The sequence below is a fragment of the Cyrtonyx montezumae genome, unplaced genomic scaffold (assembly GCF_038088225.1).
Source record: "Cyrtonyx montezumae isolate F1298 unplaced genomic scaffold, pur_monq_1.0 scaffold_13, whole genome shotgun sequence".
Classification (NCBI taxonomy): Eukaryota; Metazoa; Chordata; class Aves; order Galliformes; family Odontophoridae; genus Cyrtonyx; species Cyrtonyx montezumae.
In genome coordinates, this window is record NW_027071859.1 from 7,026,520 (window position 1) to 7,040,688 (window position 14,169).

Below are 14,169 nucleotides of genomic sequence, written 5' to 3' on the forward strand. Positions count from 1 at the left end.
CCAAGACCACCCTGACCTCTGAGAATTAGGGCCTTATCCCTGAAGAAATAAAGCCTTTATATACACTTCAGTGCAGTGGTGGTTGGGTGTTGCCTAGGTCCATATCTGCTTTGCTCCAATGAGATGCAGACTTTCAATTAGAACAATTTGGAAAACAAAAAACAAAAACCTGTATTTCATTGTGACCCATTTTCAATCAGACACTTCGGTAAGCAACAGATAGGCTTGCTCTGAATTATTCTTCTCCAAAAGAGTAGTGAGGGACTGGATCCAGCTGCCCACGGAGGTGATGGAGTCACAGTCCCTGAAGGCAAGCAAGAACCATGGAGGTGGGATACTTCAGTAGGGAAATACTGGATTAGCTTTTCCTCATTGGACTAAGTGATTTCTGAGGCCTCTAAGAACCTCAGTGAGCCCATGATTCCCACCCTTATCCAGTTGGCCACAAACATAACAATGAGTCCCAATCACAACTCCCTGAGCTATACTTGCCATGAGTGCTCAAGCCTCCATGCAAAGGCATTAGAGATCATGTGCAGGGGGAGTATTTTTCCTACTGTCCTGCATCCCTGTCTCAGCACAGGCTACTCAGATCCCTGCCCAGGTTTGCAGTTTGGTCTCCCTTGCTCATATGAGCCCCAAACCTCTGCTGAGGCCGCAGACAAGTCATGAGGGCTACGAGAATACATCTGTCCACAGGGAACCATTATGCATGCTGTACCAGGCTGATGAAGGTCACAGATCCAAACAGAGGCAGCCAAACCTTCAGCACAGATGTTAACTTTACAAGGAAGCACCCTGAAAAGGGGTGAGACTATTTTCAGTCATGTACTTCTTTAATTCTTTCGCTTTCTGCAGAGGTTTTATTTCATCACAGAAAACGGATGGGATAAGGGAAAAATAAAACCAAACTAAAATATAGCTTTTTAAAACCTCATTTCCTAGCTGTCACTCCTGCATTTTGCATACCATGCCTTAGCATTAACTGCTGCCAAATGCAAGACGTCAGGTCCATCTGGCAGATGTACACTTCCCTGGCTGCCAAGTGTTTCCTTATGATGCAGGGGCTTTACTATTAAGTGCATTCGCAAATTCCAACCTCCTAAATGAGCAGAGCTTCCAAACAGCAGCCTCTGCTCTGGAGAAGCCCTGCAAGGAGGTTATTTGAGGTACCCACACTCCAGTCACCCAGAGTATCTGTTGCACTTGTCTCATCCAGGGGGATGGGTATTGGTTTCCAATAGCTATACCAGCTGCGGGGGAGCTTTAAAGTCCCTTTTTCCTCAGGTTATCCCTAAGTAGAACTAGGGATTACCTAGGAAGCCAAGGGGAAATCCAACCACCCAAGCTGACACCACTGCTTATTTACATATAAATACAGCCAGGAAATAAGCATATGTATTTATATATAAACAAAAAAAATGCTATCTGTACAATGTTTTATACACTGCTTTTTCATCCAATATTTACTACTTCACTTATCACTTAAGAATTAACTTTCTCCCCAAGAAATTGGTGATAAAATGCCCTCTGGTGGGCGTGACTGCAGACCTCTCCAGCAACAACCACCTCCTAAATAGTTCAGAGACTTCAATATATTCATGGGGTTGCTATTTTTAACAGAGTGAGACAAAGTACATACTTGCCTTCCAGAAGAAACAGATACACCCCTGGCTGGAAAGCACATGTTACATTGTTAAGTATCTAGCAGGAAAGTATTTCTGTTTCTAATCCAAAGAAAAAAAAATAATAATAAAAATAATATTAAATCCTCTTTAAGCATTCTGTAATCACCCAAATTACTTTTTAATATTCGCTTTGCCTTTTTAGGATGCTTTCTCCTCTCCAAAGAGAAACAGTTAGATGAAACTGAAAAAGTTGCATTCTCTCTGCCTCCGCATGAGAAAATCTTCGGAGATTAGAACAGAGTAAAGAAGAGTGGAGAAGAGCAGCATTTTCATAGCTGAGAGTTGTTTGTCCCGTTCGAGCACGAGGCTCAGCTAGGAAGGAGGCCCTCAATGCACAGCAAACAAGTCATCAGTTGTCATCCCAGAAGATTTTACTGCCTAAAGAAATGAGGCAAGAACAGAAAAATCCTCAGAAATAAACCAGAGTTACTAGGATGTGCTTCATCCTGAAGATCTCAGTAATTGTGGGTGGTGCTTTTATTAATCTGAAGTGAAATAAATCGAAAGAGAATTGGAAGCTTAAGATACAGTGACTGAAGAGGTAACGCAGCAACCAGAGTTCAGACTGCTATTGCAGCTACTTTGAGGATATATAAAGGAAGAGAAGCTCTTTGATAACAGCCAAGGCAGAGGAGAGCTATCAGGCAAGACCCAACTACATAAGCTTGACCACTGCAACGTGGCCATCAGAAGCCACAGTTACACACAGAACCACAGCTGACCCCATGCATTTTCTACAGTTTATTTCCTCCTCCTCCTCCCTGGACACAAAAGCTTCAGGGTCACAACTAAATAAGGATAAGCAGCATAAAACATTCCCATCCCATGAAGGAACATGGGAAAACCCCACTGCTTGCTCCGAGTCCCTTTGTGCTTCCATTCCATATAGGATACAACGCTTTCTCTACTCAGCCAGGCAGTTCAGAATTTGATTCCAGCTTCCACAATCATATTGGCAATTAATGGTTGTTCTATGTTGTTTTACAATGTTATTTATCACTTCTAAAATATATACGTAAAAATTACAAGTGTTTATATACGTCACATATGTGGGATATATACGGACCGTGAAGCACTTCATTCTTTTCAGAAATACTTATAGACAACAGCACTCTGCTTTGCAAGTTGTTCTTACGCATAAACAGTGAGATTTACTATTTACCCTCCCCTTTTCTACCCTCTAAAAGGGAAACAACAGTGACAAAAATAAACCCTCATTTATCTGAAAATTGCCCTTTACAGCAGTAACACACCCCTGCTCTGTGCAGAGCTCCGTCCCTCTCTAGTGGCAGCCAGGTCACATCTCAGCAATAAGCCTGCTCCGAGCTCAGCTAACAGATCGTTTTTAGCTCAGACATCAGAAACTTTCTGCGTAACATCCGAAGATCCCCTGTTTATTCTTCTCTGCCAACAGCCCACCAAGAGGTTCAGAGCTACATTTGCAATTGGCTTTGAAGACAGAAGCTGAGGGTTTCACAGACCAACGCTGTCACTTGGTGCTGTACTGTACTGATTTACGATCATCACTCTTGCAGACATCTCTAGACATTGTGTTGATTGCAGATACAGTGAAGCTTATTTATTAGATGTAACAAGCCAAGATACTGTATTTGTGCATGTGGTACTTTATATATATATATGCATAATGCCTGTGCTCTTAGCTTTAACTTAAGGCAAAATCTAACAGATTTTCTAGATGCAGATTAGTACTGACGCTTCTTGGATCTTATCCTGATGGTTAGTCTTTTTCTCAAATAAGCTCTGCTGTTAAATTAGCAAGTATAGGTATAAGTTTAACTATTTCTACCAATCCCTGACCCTTACAAGGCATGTGCACATACACAATATTACAATATTATAAAATATTATGAATTTTTAATATACAATACATACTACTATGCCTGTCAAGCAGAGAGGAGAGAAAGCCACCATTTTTTCCCCTTGTCTCTTTCAATTTTCTAGTCAAGAAGATAGCCCTAAGCTGCATAGCTCTGACTGCTCATAAGCTTAACAACGATCTTTACATAGAAAAATAGATTTCACCGTTAAAAAAAAAAATCATCTGCACACAACCAAAGACTGGTACGTTCCTCATTTTGCAAGGTAATGTCTAGACAGAGGGAAGGCTTGTGACATGCGACATTGTTTCAGTAAGCATCTATAGGAAATTGGAGCCCATTCAATGTTTTGCTGAAGGTAACTGCCTGATAAACGACACGGCCAGAAAGTAAGAGGCAGAAAGAGTTAACCAGGACTTATATGTACAGTAGGAGCCTAGGCAATCTACTGACTTCTTCAGATCAGAAGAACAGGCGTACCCAATGCCCTGATTAAACCACCACCTCAAAGCAGCTGAAGCAACATCCTCACTTCCACCAGGAATTAGCCAGCTGGTGGAAGTTGGGAAGCTGAGGCTATCAGCCTTGGTCTCTAGCCAAGACCATCTTTAACTGTGCCATCAGAAAACTGCCTGAACTACTTCGAATAAAGCAGCCACCACAGCACAGAGGTGGTTTTTTGCTTGTTTTACTTGCATTATCCTTGCAATACAATACTTCAATAACTTAGCTGCTGCAGTCACAAGATTTGTCTAAGAACAGCTTTTAGAAGGCTTGAAGGATGCTGCTGTGAACTGTTCAAGTGTGATATTGAAACAGTGAGTTTAAGGAAAACTTGCTGCAATTTCTCTCTTAGTGAGAATGCTCCTTCCCCTCTCCATACACAAACACTTTCAAAATTTTCTGAGACAAGGGAAAAAAAACAAACCAAAATAAAGGGTATAACAGCAGCAAGCGAACCACAATTCCCCTCTCCATCTTTGACTGCTTTTCTGTATTGAAGCACAATTTTTTTGAGCCTGCCCTGTATTTTACAGACTTCAGGCGAACCTTTTTGTTTCCTTACTTCCCATGCCATTTCTGTGCTCTATTTTTTTTCCTCCTACAAATAACTCCAATATCAGCCACAACTTCCCATCGCCTGTTTAGTTCAGGGACTGATAAGGGTGTGATGTTGCAGAGCTACAACTGCCTGCGAGTTTAATCATAAAATTACATATTTTTCTTATTTTTCTTCCCACAACTAAAAATAAAAAATAAAAAATGAGAGACGTGTACCAGAAAAATAAGCTTTACTTCGGGGATTTGATAATCTTAAAGAACTGGCAGAACATTTATCTAAGATTTCCAAGGTACCAGACTGTAACCTCATTGAATTCAACTGATTTTGGCCGAGGACTAGTTTGGCCCATTTTACAATACAAAACAGAGGAAAGAAGGAAGGAAAAAAGATGTATTGAAGTACCTGGGCCACACAAAGCAAAGAGCAAAGAGACAAGAAAAATATGCCCACTCTGCTACTGCTCATCCCCTCTTTAGCAGCTGCTGTCATCCACAGAGATTTGCAGACTCTTCCCTTGACCTCAGGACCTTCACAGTTGAATTTCACAAGTGATTTGTTCCTCAGGGTATAGAAGCACTGCACAACATCAGATACATATTGGAACATGTCAGCTCAACAAGTGTTAACTAGCTCAGGATTTGGTCCATAGTTCAGCAGCTCTTGTGACAATTCTCACATCAAGATCAACCCGGAGTTTCCCTACAAGGTCCCACACAGCTATGTTTCAGCTCTTACATGCTACAGGCAGCTTTTAATCCAATCTCATTAAATTTGTTTACAGTCTCAAGGCTTAGCAAAATCAAGAGGAGTGGTCATTACTCTCAGGGTAGCATAGAACCATAATAAACTGAAGTCTCATGGCTTCCCAGCTGTAGATAAGGCATCCAATCCAGACCACCAAAAATCCAAACTAGCATCAGTGTAAGCACATTAAGAGTTAACTCACAAAAAGATCAAACCCAACTCATTTATGTCTATGCAACATTGATTTCTATGAACTACATGTGTGTAACCAAGAGCAACATGTGATCTGAAGCCTAATACCTTGATGTCCAGCTATTATAAAACAGAAGCAAAAAAGTAGCTACAAACATTTGACTGATGTTGCCTGCAGACAGGGCATTGCAAAAAGGCTGTACCAGAAATCCATATTGACAGTATTCAAATGGGACATGGCAAGCCTTACTGCTAGAAATAATTGTACAAATATTTGGAGGGTTTTGTTCCTGTTAAAAAAAATTAAAAAATGACATGGGAGAAAAGCAATACAAAGCCACAGACCAAGAAATAAATTACGACATGCAAACACATGCAAGCTTCTCCCAAATTAATTCTCCTTGTAATTGACTACTGATTGGTATATGTAATTTTAGGAACATGAAAACTTAGGGTAGAGGGGAAAAGAACCACATAGTACATAGAATTTTGTTTCAACCTATACTTTCCTCCTATGATGAGCCATAAGTATTATAAAAAATAGGACAGTGCAGTATATATAACATTTTGCCTTGCACTGTATTAGCAATTCCATCAGAGATGACCTGGAAATGTTAACCACACACTTTCTTCACCTGAAGAAGCATTTTTCATAGCCTCTCACCACACTGCATCCTTGCTATATTTGGTATTTCTTGGCTCCCAACAGGGTACACTGAAAAGTATTCTTGGTATTATCTAGGTTTTTCAGATGTAATATATCAAGCTGTTTATGAAGTGGAACAGGTCAGGGGAGCCGGAATAGCGTTGAGCAGGTGTCCCTAAGTTAAGTAAATCATTTGAAAAAAGGAAGAGGTAAAAGCCATGTTCCAAGATCTGTTTTCTGATTTTTAAACTTCAGGACCAATTGAGGACTGTGTACATCCCTACTCTGAAGCAGAGAGGCAGCAAGGCGTGCCCTCCTGAGATTTAAGGGGATTACATGAACTTCAGTGCAAAGTTTCCTATACCCAGTGACTAGCCTGGAAGGAAGCAGAGCACTTCACATCCATGATGCAGAACCTCCGTATGGGCTTTGTTGCATCCATTCCTATTCCCAAGGGAGAAAGGAAAAAAGATGAATTCGTTACAGCTTTGAAGTAGTTATCACTTACATAAATATCCATTTTTCTTCAGCAGAATCCTTAAAATATAGCCAGCATCATATAGTCAGGAAGCTACTTATTCCCATCTTCTAGAAATCACTGTCTATCCCAAGGCCTCACACTTCTTGCACAAGTTTGGCAGAAGGAGTTTCTTTGATCCTTTTTCTTCCGTCCCTTATGCTCTCCCACACATCTTATTAAACAAACCATTCAGAAAACAGCAGACCACCAAGAACATGCAAAAAGCAAAACCCATGGAACAGCAAAAAAGAAGAACCAGCTCTCACTGCTAACACCATTGCTAGCTTTGATAGTTCAAGCAACAGCAACAAACAATTGAGGAAATAGTTTAGAATATAAATGAGAGGGATGTTCCACAACAGATAGGTTGAAATAAGCGATAGCTATTCTATTTTACTTACACATGTACTTTCCATTTTAGAATGAGGGGCAGAGCATTGAATTTCCATCTAGAGTTTACAACTTCTCTCCACCCCATTCCCAAATTTCATGAAAGGGGAAGGAGTAAGCTCAGTAAAATATTGCTGAGGGTTGTGGTTTATTGTACAGCATTCCATATAGTTTCAAAGGCACTTTCCAGACATTTATATACCTGACAACATTTTGTAGCATAAAGTGTTCCAACTTGGCACTTTTTCCCCCACTCTTGGCAAGCAAGAGAATAAAATGGAGAGAAAGTTGAAAAAAAATGAAGTTTTTGAAAGACTCAATATGTTAGGAATCGTTTAATGAAGTCAGGTGCTCAGCAAGCAACTAGTCAACAGAAATTTGCAAGACATATACTTCAGAGCATAGGTAAACACAGCTGCATCCACTTTGAAGTTATTTCTCATTGCATAATGATGATAGAGTGATCTCTCTGAACTCTTTGCCCTCTTTCAGTCTGTGGTTTGGAAGAACCAGAGACATTTACATCCTTCTCTCTCCATTTATGAGGAGAAGAGCATGTTCAGGACTCAGCCTGAGAAGAGAAACTGTTCTTCAAGCAGCTACAGCGCACTGTGATCTGCGAACCCACCACACAGCACTCACAGACCAAAAACCAAAATCCTCAAACAGGCCTGACAAAGCTTATCTCAAAGCAGAATTATCTGATTTAAGTATTATTACTCTTCAGCACACACTTGGACAAGTATCTGGAGTAAAAAGCTCTTAAACCACACTTTAAATCCTGGATTTCTACTGCCCACGATGTCATGCAAATCGTGGATTTGTTTTCATGGGTTTTACTCTGTTCAAAAAAGGAAAAAAAAAAGACAGATAAAGAGCCTCTTCTCAAGGTTCAAAAATATCAATAGACAGATGATTAAAGTCCAGCTCAACTGCTCAGGGTACGTGTTGAGGCTGAGACCTGCAGCAGCAGCAGTTCTGCCACAGACACTACGTGAATCTCAAGGATTCTTCCCAGAATCTCTCAACTACACGCGTAGGCCAAGAAAACTTCTACAGCACGCAAGTCTGGCAGTTCCTAGTTAACAGAAACATTGCAAAGGAATCACATCAGCGGCAGCTTTTCTTGCAAACTGCTGCGCTGAATTAGTTCCAAAAGATAATCCCTAGAAAATCTCTTTTTTTTTCCAATTAAATTTAATTTCACCTGTATTTATGTAGATTTTAGCCCTGGAATTTGAGGCAAATCCAGGAAGTGTGCATTTGTGTGTTCCAGTAAGCCAAACCTGTTCAGGTTCTGTTTGAAGTCCCAGCACTTGATATCACTTTTGTACATTGTGTTGCATGACAAGGAATTAATAAAAAGCAAAACAAAACTACACTGAAAATGCAACATTGAATTAGTGATAAAAAGTCCTCGTATGTTGTTTGAGCAGGCTGCTTCAGCAAATCAATGACTGCTACAAGCCAGCATAAGCTACCTGAAGTTTAAGGCTACCAAAAATCTATGTATTTTTCTGATATTAATGCTGTTAACAGCAGAAATCCAAGTTCAGGCTACCTGAAAACCTAAGCATCACAGGTTAAAAAAAAAAATGAGCAGCACACAAAAATTAAGGGAAACAGTCCCATGTTCCTGATATTCTAATCCACAACATAAAATTATTTATGGAAGAGTGTGACTAGGAATTCAGTTACTGTCATTTATCAGCTGGTCAAGACAGCCTGGAGGTAACCGGCTGCATAACAACAGCACAGGGAAGGCTTCTCAGGGCACCTCTGGTATAAATTCTCTTCAATCCTGTTTTAACCATAATAGGTAAACAGCACACATTCAAAACCTGCAAAGTGTTGAGTTTTAAAAACCTGACAAAGAGGCGTTCCTGTAGAGATTTCTAATCTATTTCCTTTTAATCTCCTAGTGGAGGAAGAGTTCTTCGTAGCTTGGGTAACAAAGGTAAGGCAGAAGTGACAGAAGCATGTCAAAGCTGTTTATGTCTCCATACTGCTTCATGCACAGTGCTGCTGTTGGTGGGCACTGGGAGAAGGCCACGCTCAGCCCTCGTGAAGAGCCTCAAATTCCTACAGGGAATTTCATAGCAAAGCAACCAATGTAGACGAGAGCTAAACCCCTTTCCTTCCTTGTGGAGAGAGGAAGTTAAACAGCAAAGCAACAAAGGGTTAATACCATGCTTTGAAGGACCCTACAGCATTCTAAGGCAAACTTACCTACATCTTAAAGCCACAGGTTACGAATCAGGTTAAGTGTGAAACCTGTTGGTACAGTAATGCCACCAGGGAGGGATGAGTGCTTGAGAAAGTTATTAGATACACAAATGAAGCACAGAAACTAACAGCAATGTATAATATTTAAGGTCACTGCATCAGCACAAGGTAAGCCAAATGTGTCCAAACTGAGCAACCGAAGTGGGGAGGAAGGGGAAAAAAAAAAAAAAAAAAGAAAACAGGCTGTAGGACCAAATAATTTGCCACGCCATGCTGAGATTTTAGCCAGCTGAAAGCCTTGATTACAGCACAAAAAATTAATGACCTGAAAACAATGCAGACCTCTGTGACACATTATGAAGCTGATGTTTTGCAGAGAGGAGCTTTAGGATCAGACTTTCACGTTCCTTGGCTCCCTGGCTCTGCAGCAGGTGACAGTAAACCCAGGTGGACAGTGAAGTTAGCGGGCAGGGCATTGCGAGAGCCTCTGTAATATACTCAACGTGATGTGATACAAGAAAAAAAAAAGTAAAGATTAACATGCTGAAATAACTCCAAAAACTTAAAAAAAATAATACAGCAGTAACCTAAAAACTGGTTTTAAGATTAAAAAAAAAAGAAATCACACAGTAGGAATGCAATGGATAGGGCAAGGGTTAAACAAGGCAAGGCAGATGGGAACCTCTCTCTACATCTGCATATCCAGGAGTACTTCTCCCAGAAAACCATGTGTGAGCTTCAACAATACGGAAGCTCTACATGCAGAAGAAGAAAAAAAATACATATATATAAATAGGTTTACTTTTCTATGCTTCTAAAGAATTAGATCCATTGGTTTTCAAAGTAAATGAAAAGCTTGGGCAAGCAAGAAGGCATGGACAAGAACTGCAGATGATCACGGAGGAGCAGCAGCGGGATGGGTGCCAATGCCTGAGAATAGCTATGGGCCCGGTCCGGGTCACGGTTCAAACAATGCTGAACTGGAACAGCTCCAATGGGAACGATGGGTTGGGAGCAGGGAGAGGAGCGGTGCCGGCAGCAAGGCGAGCACAGCAAGCCTGGGGTAATGAATTCTCCTCACCAGCAGGCATTAGGAGCGACAGCACCAGGTACGGCTCGCAGCAAAGCCCCAAAATCTTGTCTCATTGCTGGATGAGTTATTACCGGTGCGTACTCTCATTTAGAAGATTTCCAGTCCCCTTACATGCTGTATACTCTCTATTATTGTTCGAGGAATAAGAGCAGTAACCCCGACAGAACACGAACCAAGAAGAAGAATAAAGCAGAAGAGGCGGCTACTTTCGTATTTCAAGATTCCTGCCTCTACAAAAATAACAGATGAACAGAAAGGCTTCGCTCCTGCACACAGCCACTTTTTGTTCCAGCAAGACTTTGACAAAATCTAATTCGCTCGGCTGTGTATCTCGTCTATTGAGTACTTGAAGTATGACCATCACTCATTAGAAATGTAATTAAAAAAGTGACAAAACTGGATCTCCCCCTCCCCAGCATGCAGATGAAAACCAGTAACCCTGCCTCTATTTGTAACCATGACAACTATAGAATATTTTATTTCAGTAATATAATTCACACCGAACATTTGCTCATAGGTTTTGTTGTTAAGGGAAAGGTTGATACACTGTGCACACATTTCATAAGCTGCCTGAGACAACAAATACAGAGAACTCGGGCAGTGCTCAGGATGGAGAACCCTGCATGCATTTCAGCACTCATTTCAGACCCTCTGCAGGAAGCTAAACGAGCACGAACAAAAATTCATCCAAATTAAGCCTTAATGACCACTCACTTGTGAAACAACTACTTCGTATCACTGGATGTTGTCAGACTTAAGTAAACAACAATGATGCTCCCTTATTTCAGATGAGGCAATAAATCAAAATCCCAAACTGTAATTTTTAATTAAAATAGAGCACACGTTATTCACTTTCTATTAGGAAATACCGACACAGATGTTATGGGAAGAGATATCTATGTGAAATGAGGCAATGAAAGATGCAGCTTACAGACACTAGCTGAGTCTTATCCTGGATGGGTCACTAAATTATTTGCATAGCTCCCATATTTCGTCTCAAATCAAAGACAACTTCCATAAATACACACAATGAAGACAAGTTATAGGAACAAAAAAAAACCCTGTATGTTATTCAGAGATGATTAAACAACCTACTGAGCAGAACTAAAGTTTGACGCAGATAAATGCTGGCGTAAAATATGGTTGGACTTCGTTTCTTCTCCAAAAAAAAGAAAACCTCAAACCCATTAGCGGTTTAAATAGGAAAATAACAATAACAGAAGGCACTGTTGCTTTGTTTTGGAGGAAAAGAAATCTGAAGGAAAAAAGCTTGCAGGAACACTGTGCCTTCCCTCACTTGGATCATAACATCTACCAGGGAGGATTTAAAGTTTCAGTAGATTGCTAATTATAAGAGACAGTCTTATTATTACCTGCAGCCACCTTAAAGCTGCAGGAGTTTGATTTTGAAGTATCACAGAACTGACCTCAGAAGGATACCCCAATAAACACATAGATCGCTGCAAGGCGCACTCATGTCCCTTGCACACACACTGGCTCTGTTGTGGTAAGGAAATAGACGGAAAAGAAAGTTTGCCCATTTATTAGAAACCCGCTATATGCAATACTCCATTAAAACAAATAAGGAGCCTGCAGCAAACAAGCACGCTGCTTTGCCTCACGGATGGAAAAGTGAGCAAATCCCCTTTAATGTAGTTCCCACAACGGCACATTTTGCTGCACAGTTTTCACATGCCACAAACAAAAGGTAAGGTGCCAACTCCAGCACCAGGGGGGCACGAATGTGGGGAGTGTTGGTGGGGAGAGAAACCCATCTTCATCATTTTAGTATTTCCAGCTTCATGAGTGAAGCACAGAGGGGAAAAGAAAAAATCCCAGCCTGGAAGCAGCCCCTGTTTTCTATGAAGTGTATGAAAGCCAGCACCCTCCAGCCCCACAGCTCCCTTCCTCCAGACGTTTCTCAACCCTCTTGGGGAGGCGAAGGGACCTGAACCTGACCGCTCCACGTCAAATGAAACTGAAAAGGACAAAAGTCGCTTTTGCCTCCCCATCCTAAGCGAACCCTTGTGAAGGTACCCAGGGGGATGCACCTCTGCGGACCGGAGCCAGGCAGCACTCGGGCTCAGCCACAAGTTAAAAGAAAACAACCAAACCCCCCCCCCCCCCCCCCCAAAAAAAAAAAAAAAACTAGGAGGAAAAAAATATGAAATAAATGAACGGCATCAATAAGGAAACCCAGCAGCAACCAAACAGATCCTCACACCAGCGAGGAACGCCGCACGGCGAAGCACCGAGTGGCAGAAAGGAGGAAGAAGCGCTTTTTTAAGGTATCTATTTCAGCAGGATTTCGGCGAGGAGGAGAAGTTCCTGCTACAAATCACGCGTAGGGATGGGGAGAGGGAGGAGGAGGGAGTGGTGGGGGGGGATGGAAATAGATCCAGGCACGGCGAGACGCGGTCGGGAACGGGATTGGGGACGGCCGGTGCCCCGGGGCCGCGCCGATCCGAAAGCGGCGGAGCTCGGGGTGAGCCCGGGGGAGGGAGCGGCACGGACGGACGGACGGGAACGGAGGGATGGGGGGACGACAGGGACAGGGCGGCCCCCAGCTCGGCGAGAAGCCAGAAGTTGTGGGTGCTCGGCTGGGCTCGAGGCTGGGAGCACGCTTCGCGTTAACAAAATAATAATAATGATGATAATAATAATAATAAACCGGGAGGGGGAAGGCTAAAAGACGGAAAACAAAAAGACGCTCATCGCGATCCTGACGCTTGACAGCCCCGCGCGGCACCCCCCGAGGCGGCAGGAGGCACGCAGGAAGTTTTTAATGCGGGCAACGAGCGCAGGCGCAGGGCAGCCCGGCGCTGCGAGGAGCTCCGCGCCGCTTACCTCCCTCCGCGGGGCGCGGGCGGCCCTGGGCCGGCAGCGCGGGGCCTCAGGCGGCGGGGGGATGCGCGGAGGCGGCGGGCGGAGGTTTGCGCATCGCAGCCTCCGCGCCGCTTAACGCAGAGCCCCGCGCGGCTGCGGGCGGCGGGAGCCGCGCTGGAGGCCGGGCAGGGAGGCGCGGCGCGGCGGCGGCGGCTGCTGTTGGTAGCGGTGGTGGTAGTGCCGCTGCTGCGGAGCCGCGACCATGCTCCCTTCTGGCCGCCTTCCCCTCACCTACTGCCCGCTTTAGCCGGGGAGGGAGGCGGCCTGGACGCCGGGGCGAGGGGCGGGCCGGGCCAATCGTGGCGGCGGCGGGAGGCGGTGGAGCCCGGCCCGGCTCCGCCTCCCCCCGCTCTCCCTCCTTCCCTCCCTCTTGCCTCCCTGCCTCGCTCCTGCCTCCCCCGCGGGAGGCTGCCCCGGCGCCTCCTTCTCCCCATCCCCGACCCCGACCCTCCGTCCTCCCTCCTTGCATCCATCCATCCGTCCATCCCCTGCGAGGACGTTGATGCGGGAGTGCGTGTTTCCTAAAAGGTCATCGGTCTCCGAGCTGTCTTCAAAAAGTAGCGTGTAGTTGAAAAGAAATATTACCCCGCTTTATTAAATCATCGCTCTCCGGGGGCGTGATCCAAAGCCTCTTGAAGTCCACGGGAGCCTTTGAATAGGTCGGTGCGATTCTCTCCCGACAGCGCTTTTTCTTTTCTTCCCCCTTCTTGTTTTAAACATCCGTCGCGCTTGGAGTCACTACAGATTTTACGGGTGGAAATCTGCATCTGGCTCTATTCTGCGTAATCTTGTATCTGGGTGCGCTGCTTTGTAGTGATCGCTCTGATGTGCACACAATCTGCATACGCTGTGGGTTTAAACGCAGAACACTTTGTCTTGGAGA

At 43.6% G+C, this 14,169-nt stretch overlaps 1 protein-coding gene across 1 annotated transcript in view; it reads right to left on the reverse strand.

The window, feature by feature from the left end:
- KLHL29 (kelch like family member 29) overlaps nt 1–13,287 on the reverse strand; it is a 393,606-nt gene extending 380,319 nt beyond the window's left edge. Inside the window, exon 1 of the mRNA XM_065730651.1 lies at nt 13,248–13,287. The gene's annotated coding sequence lies outside the window, so the exon portion shown is untranslated. The remainder of the gene's footprint in view (nt 1–13,247) is intronic.
- Nucleotides 13,288–14,169: the final 882 nt, after the last annotated feature.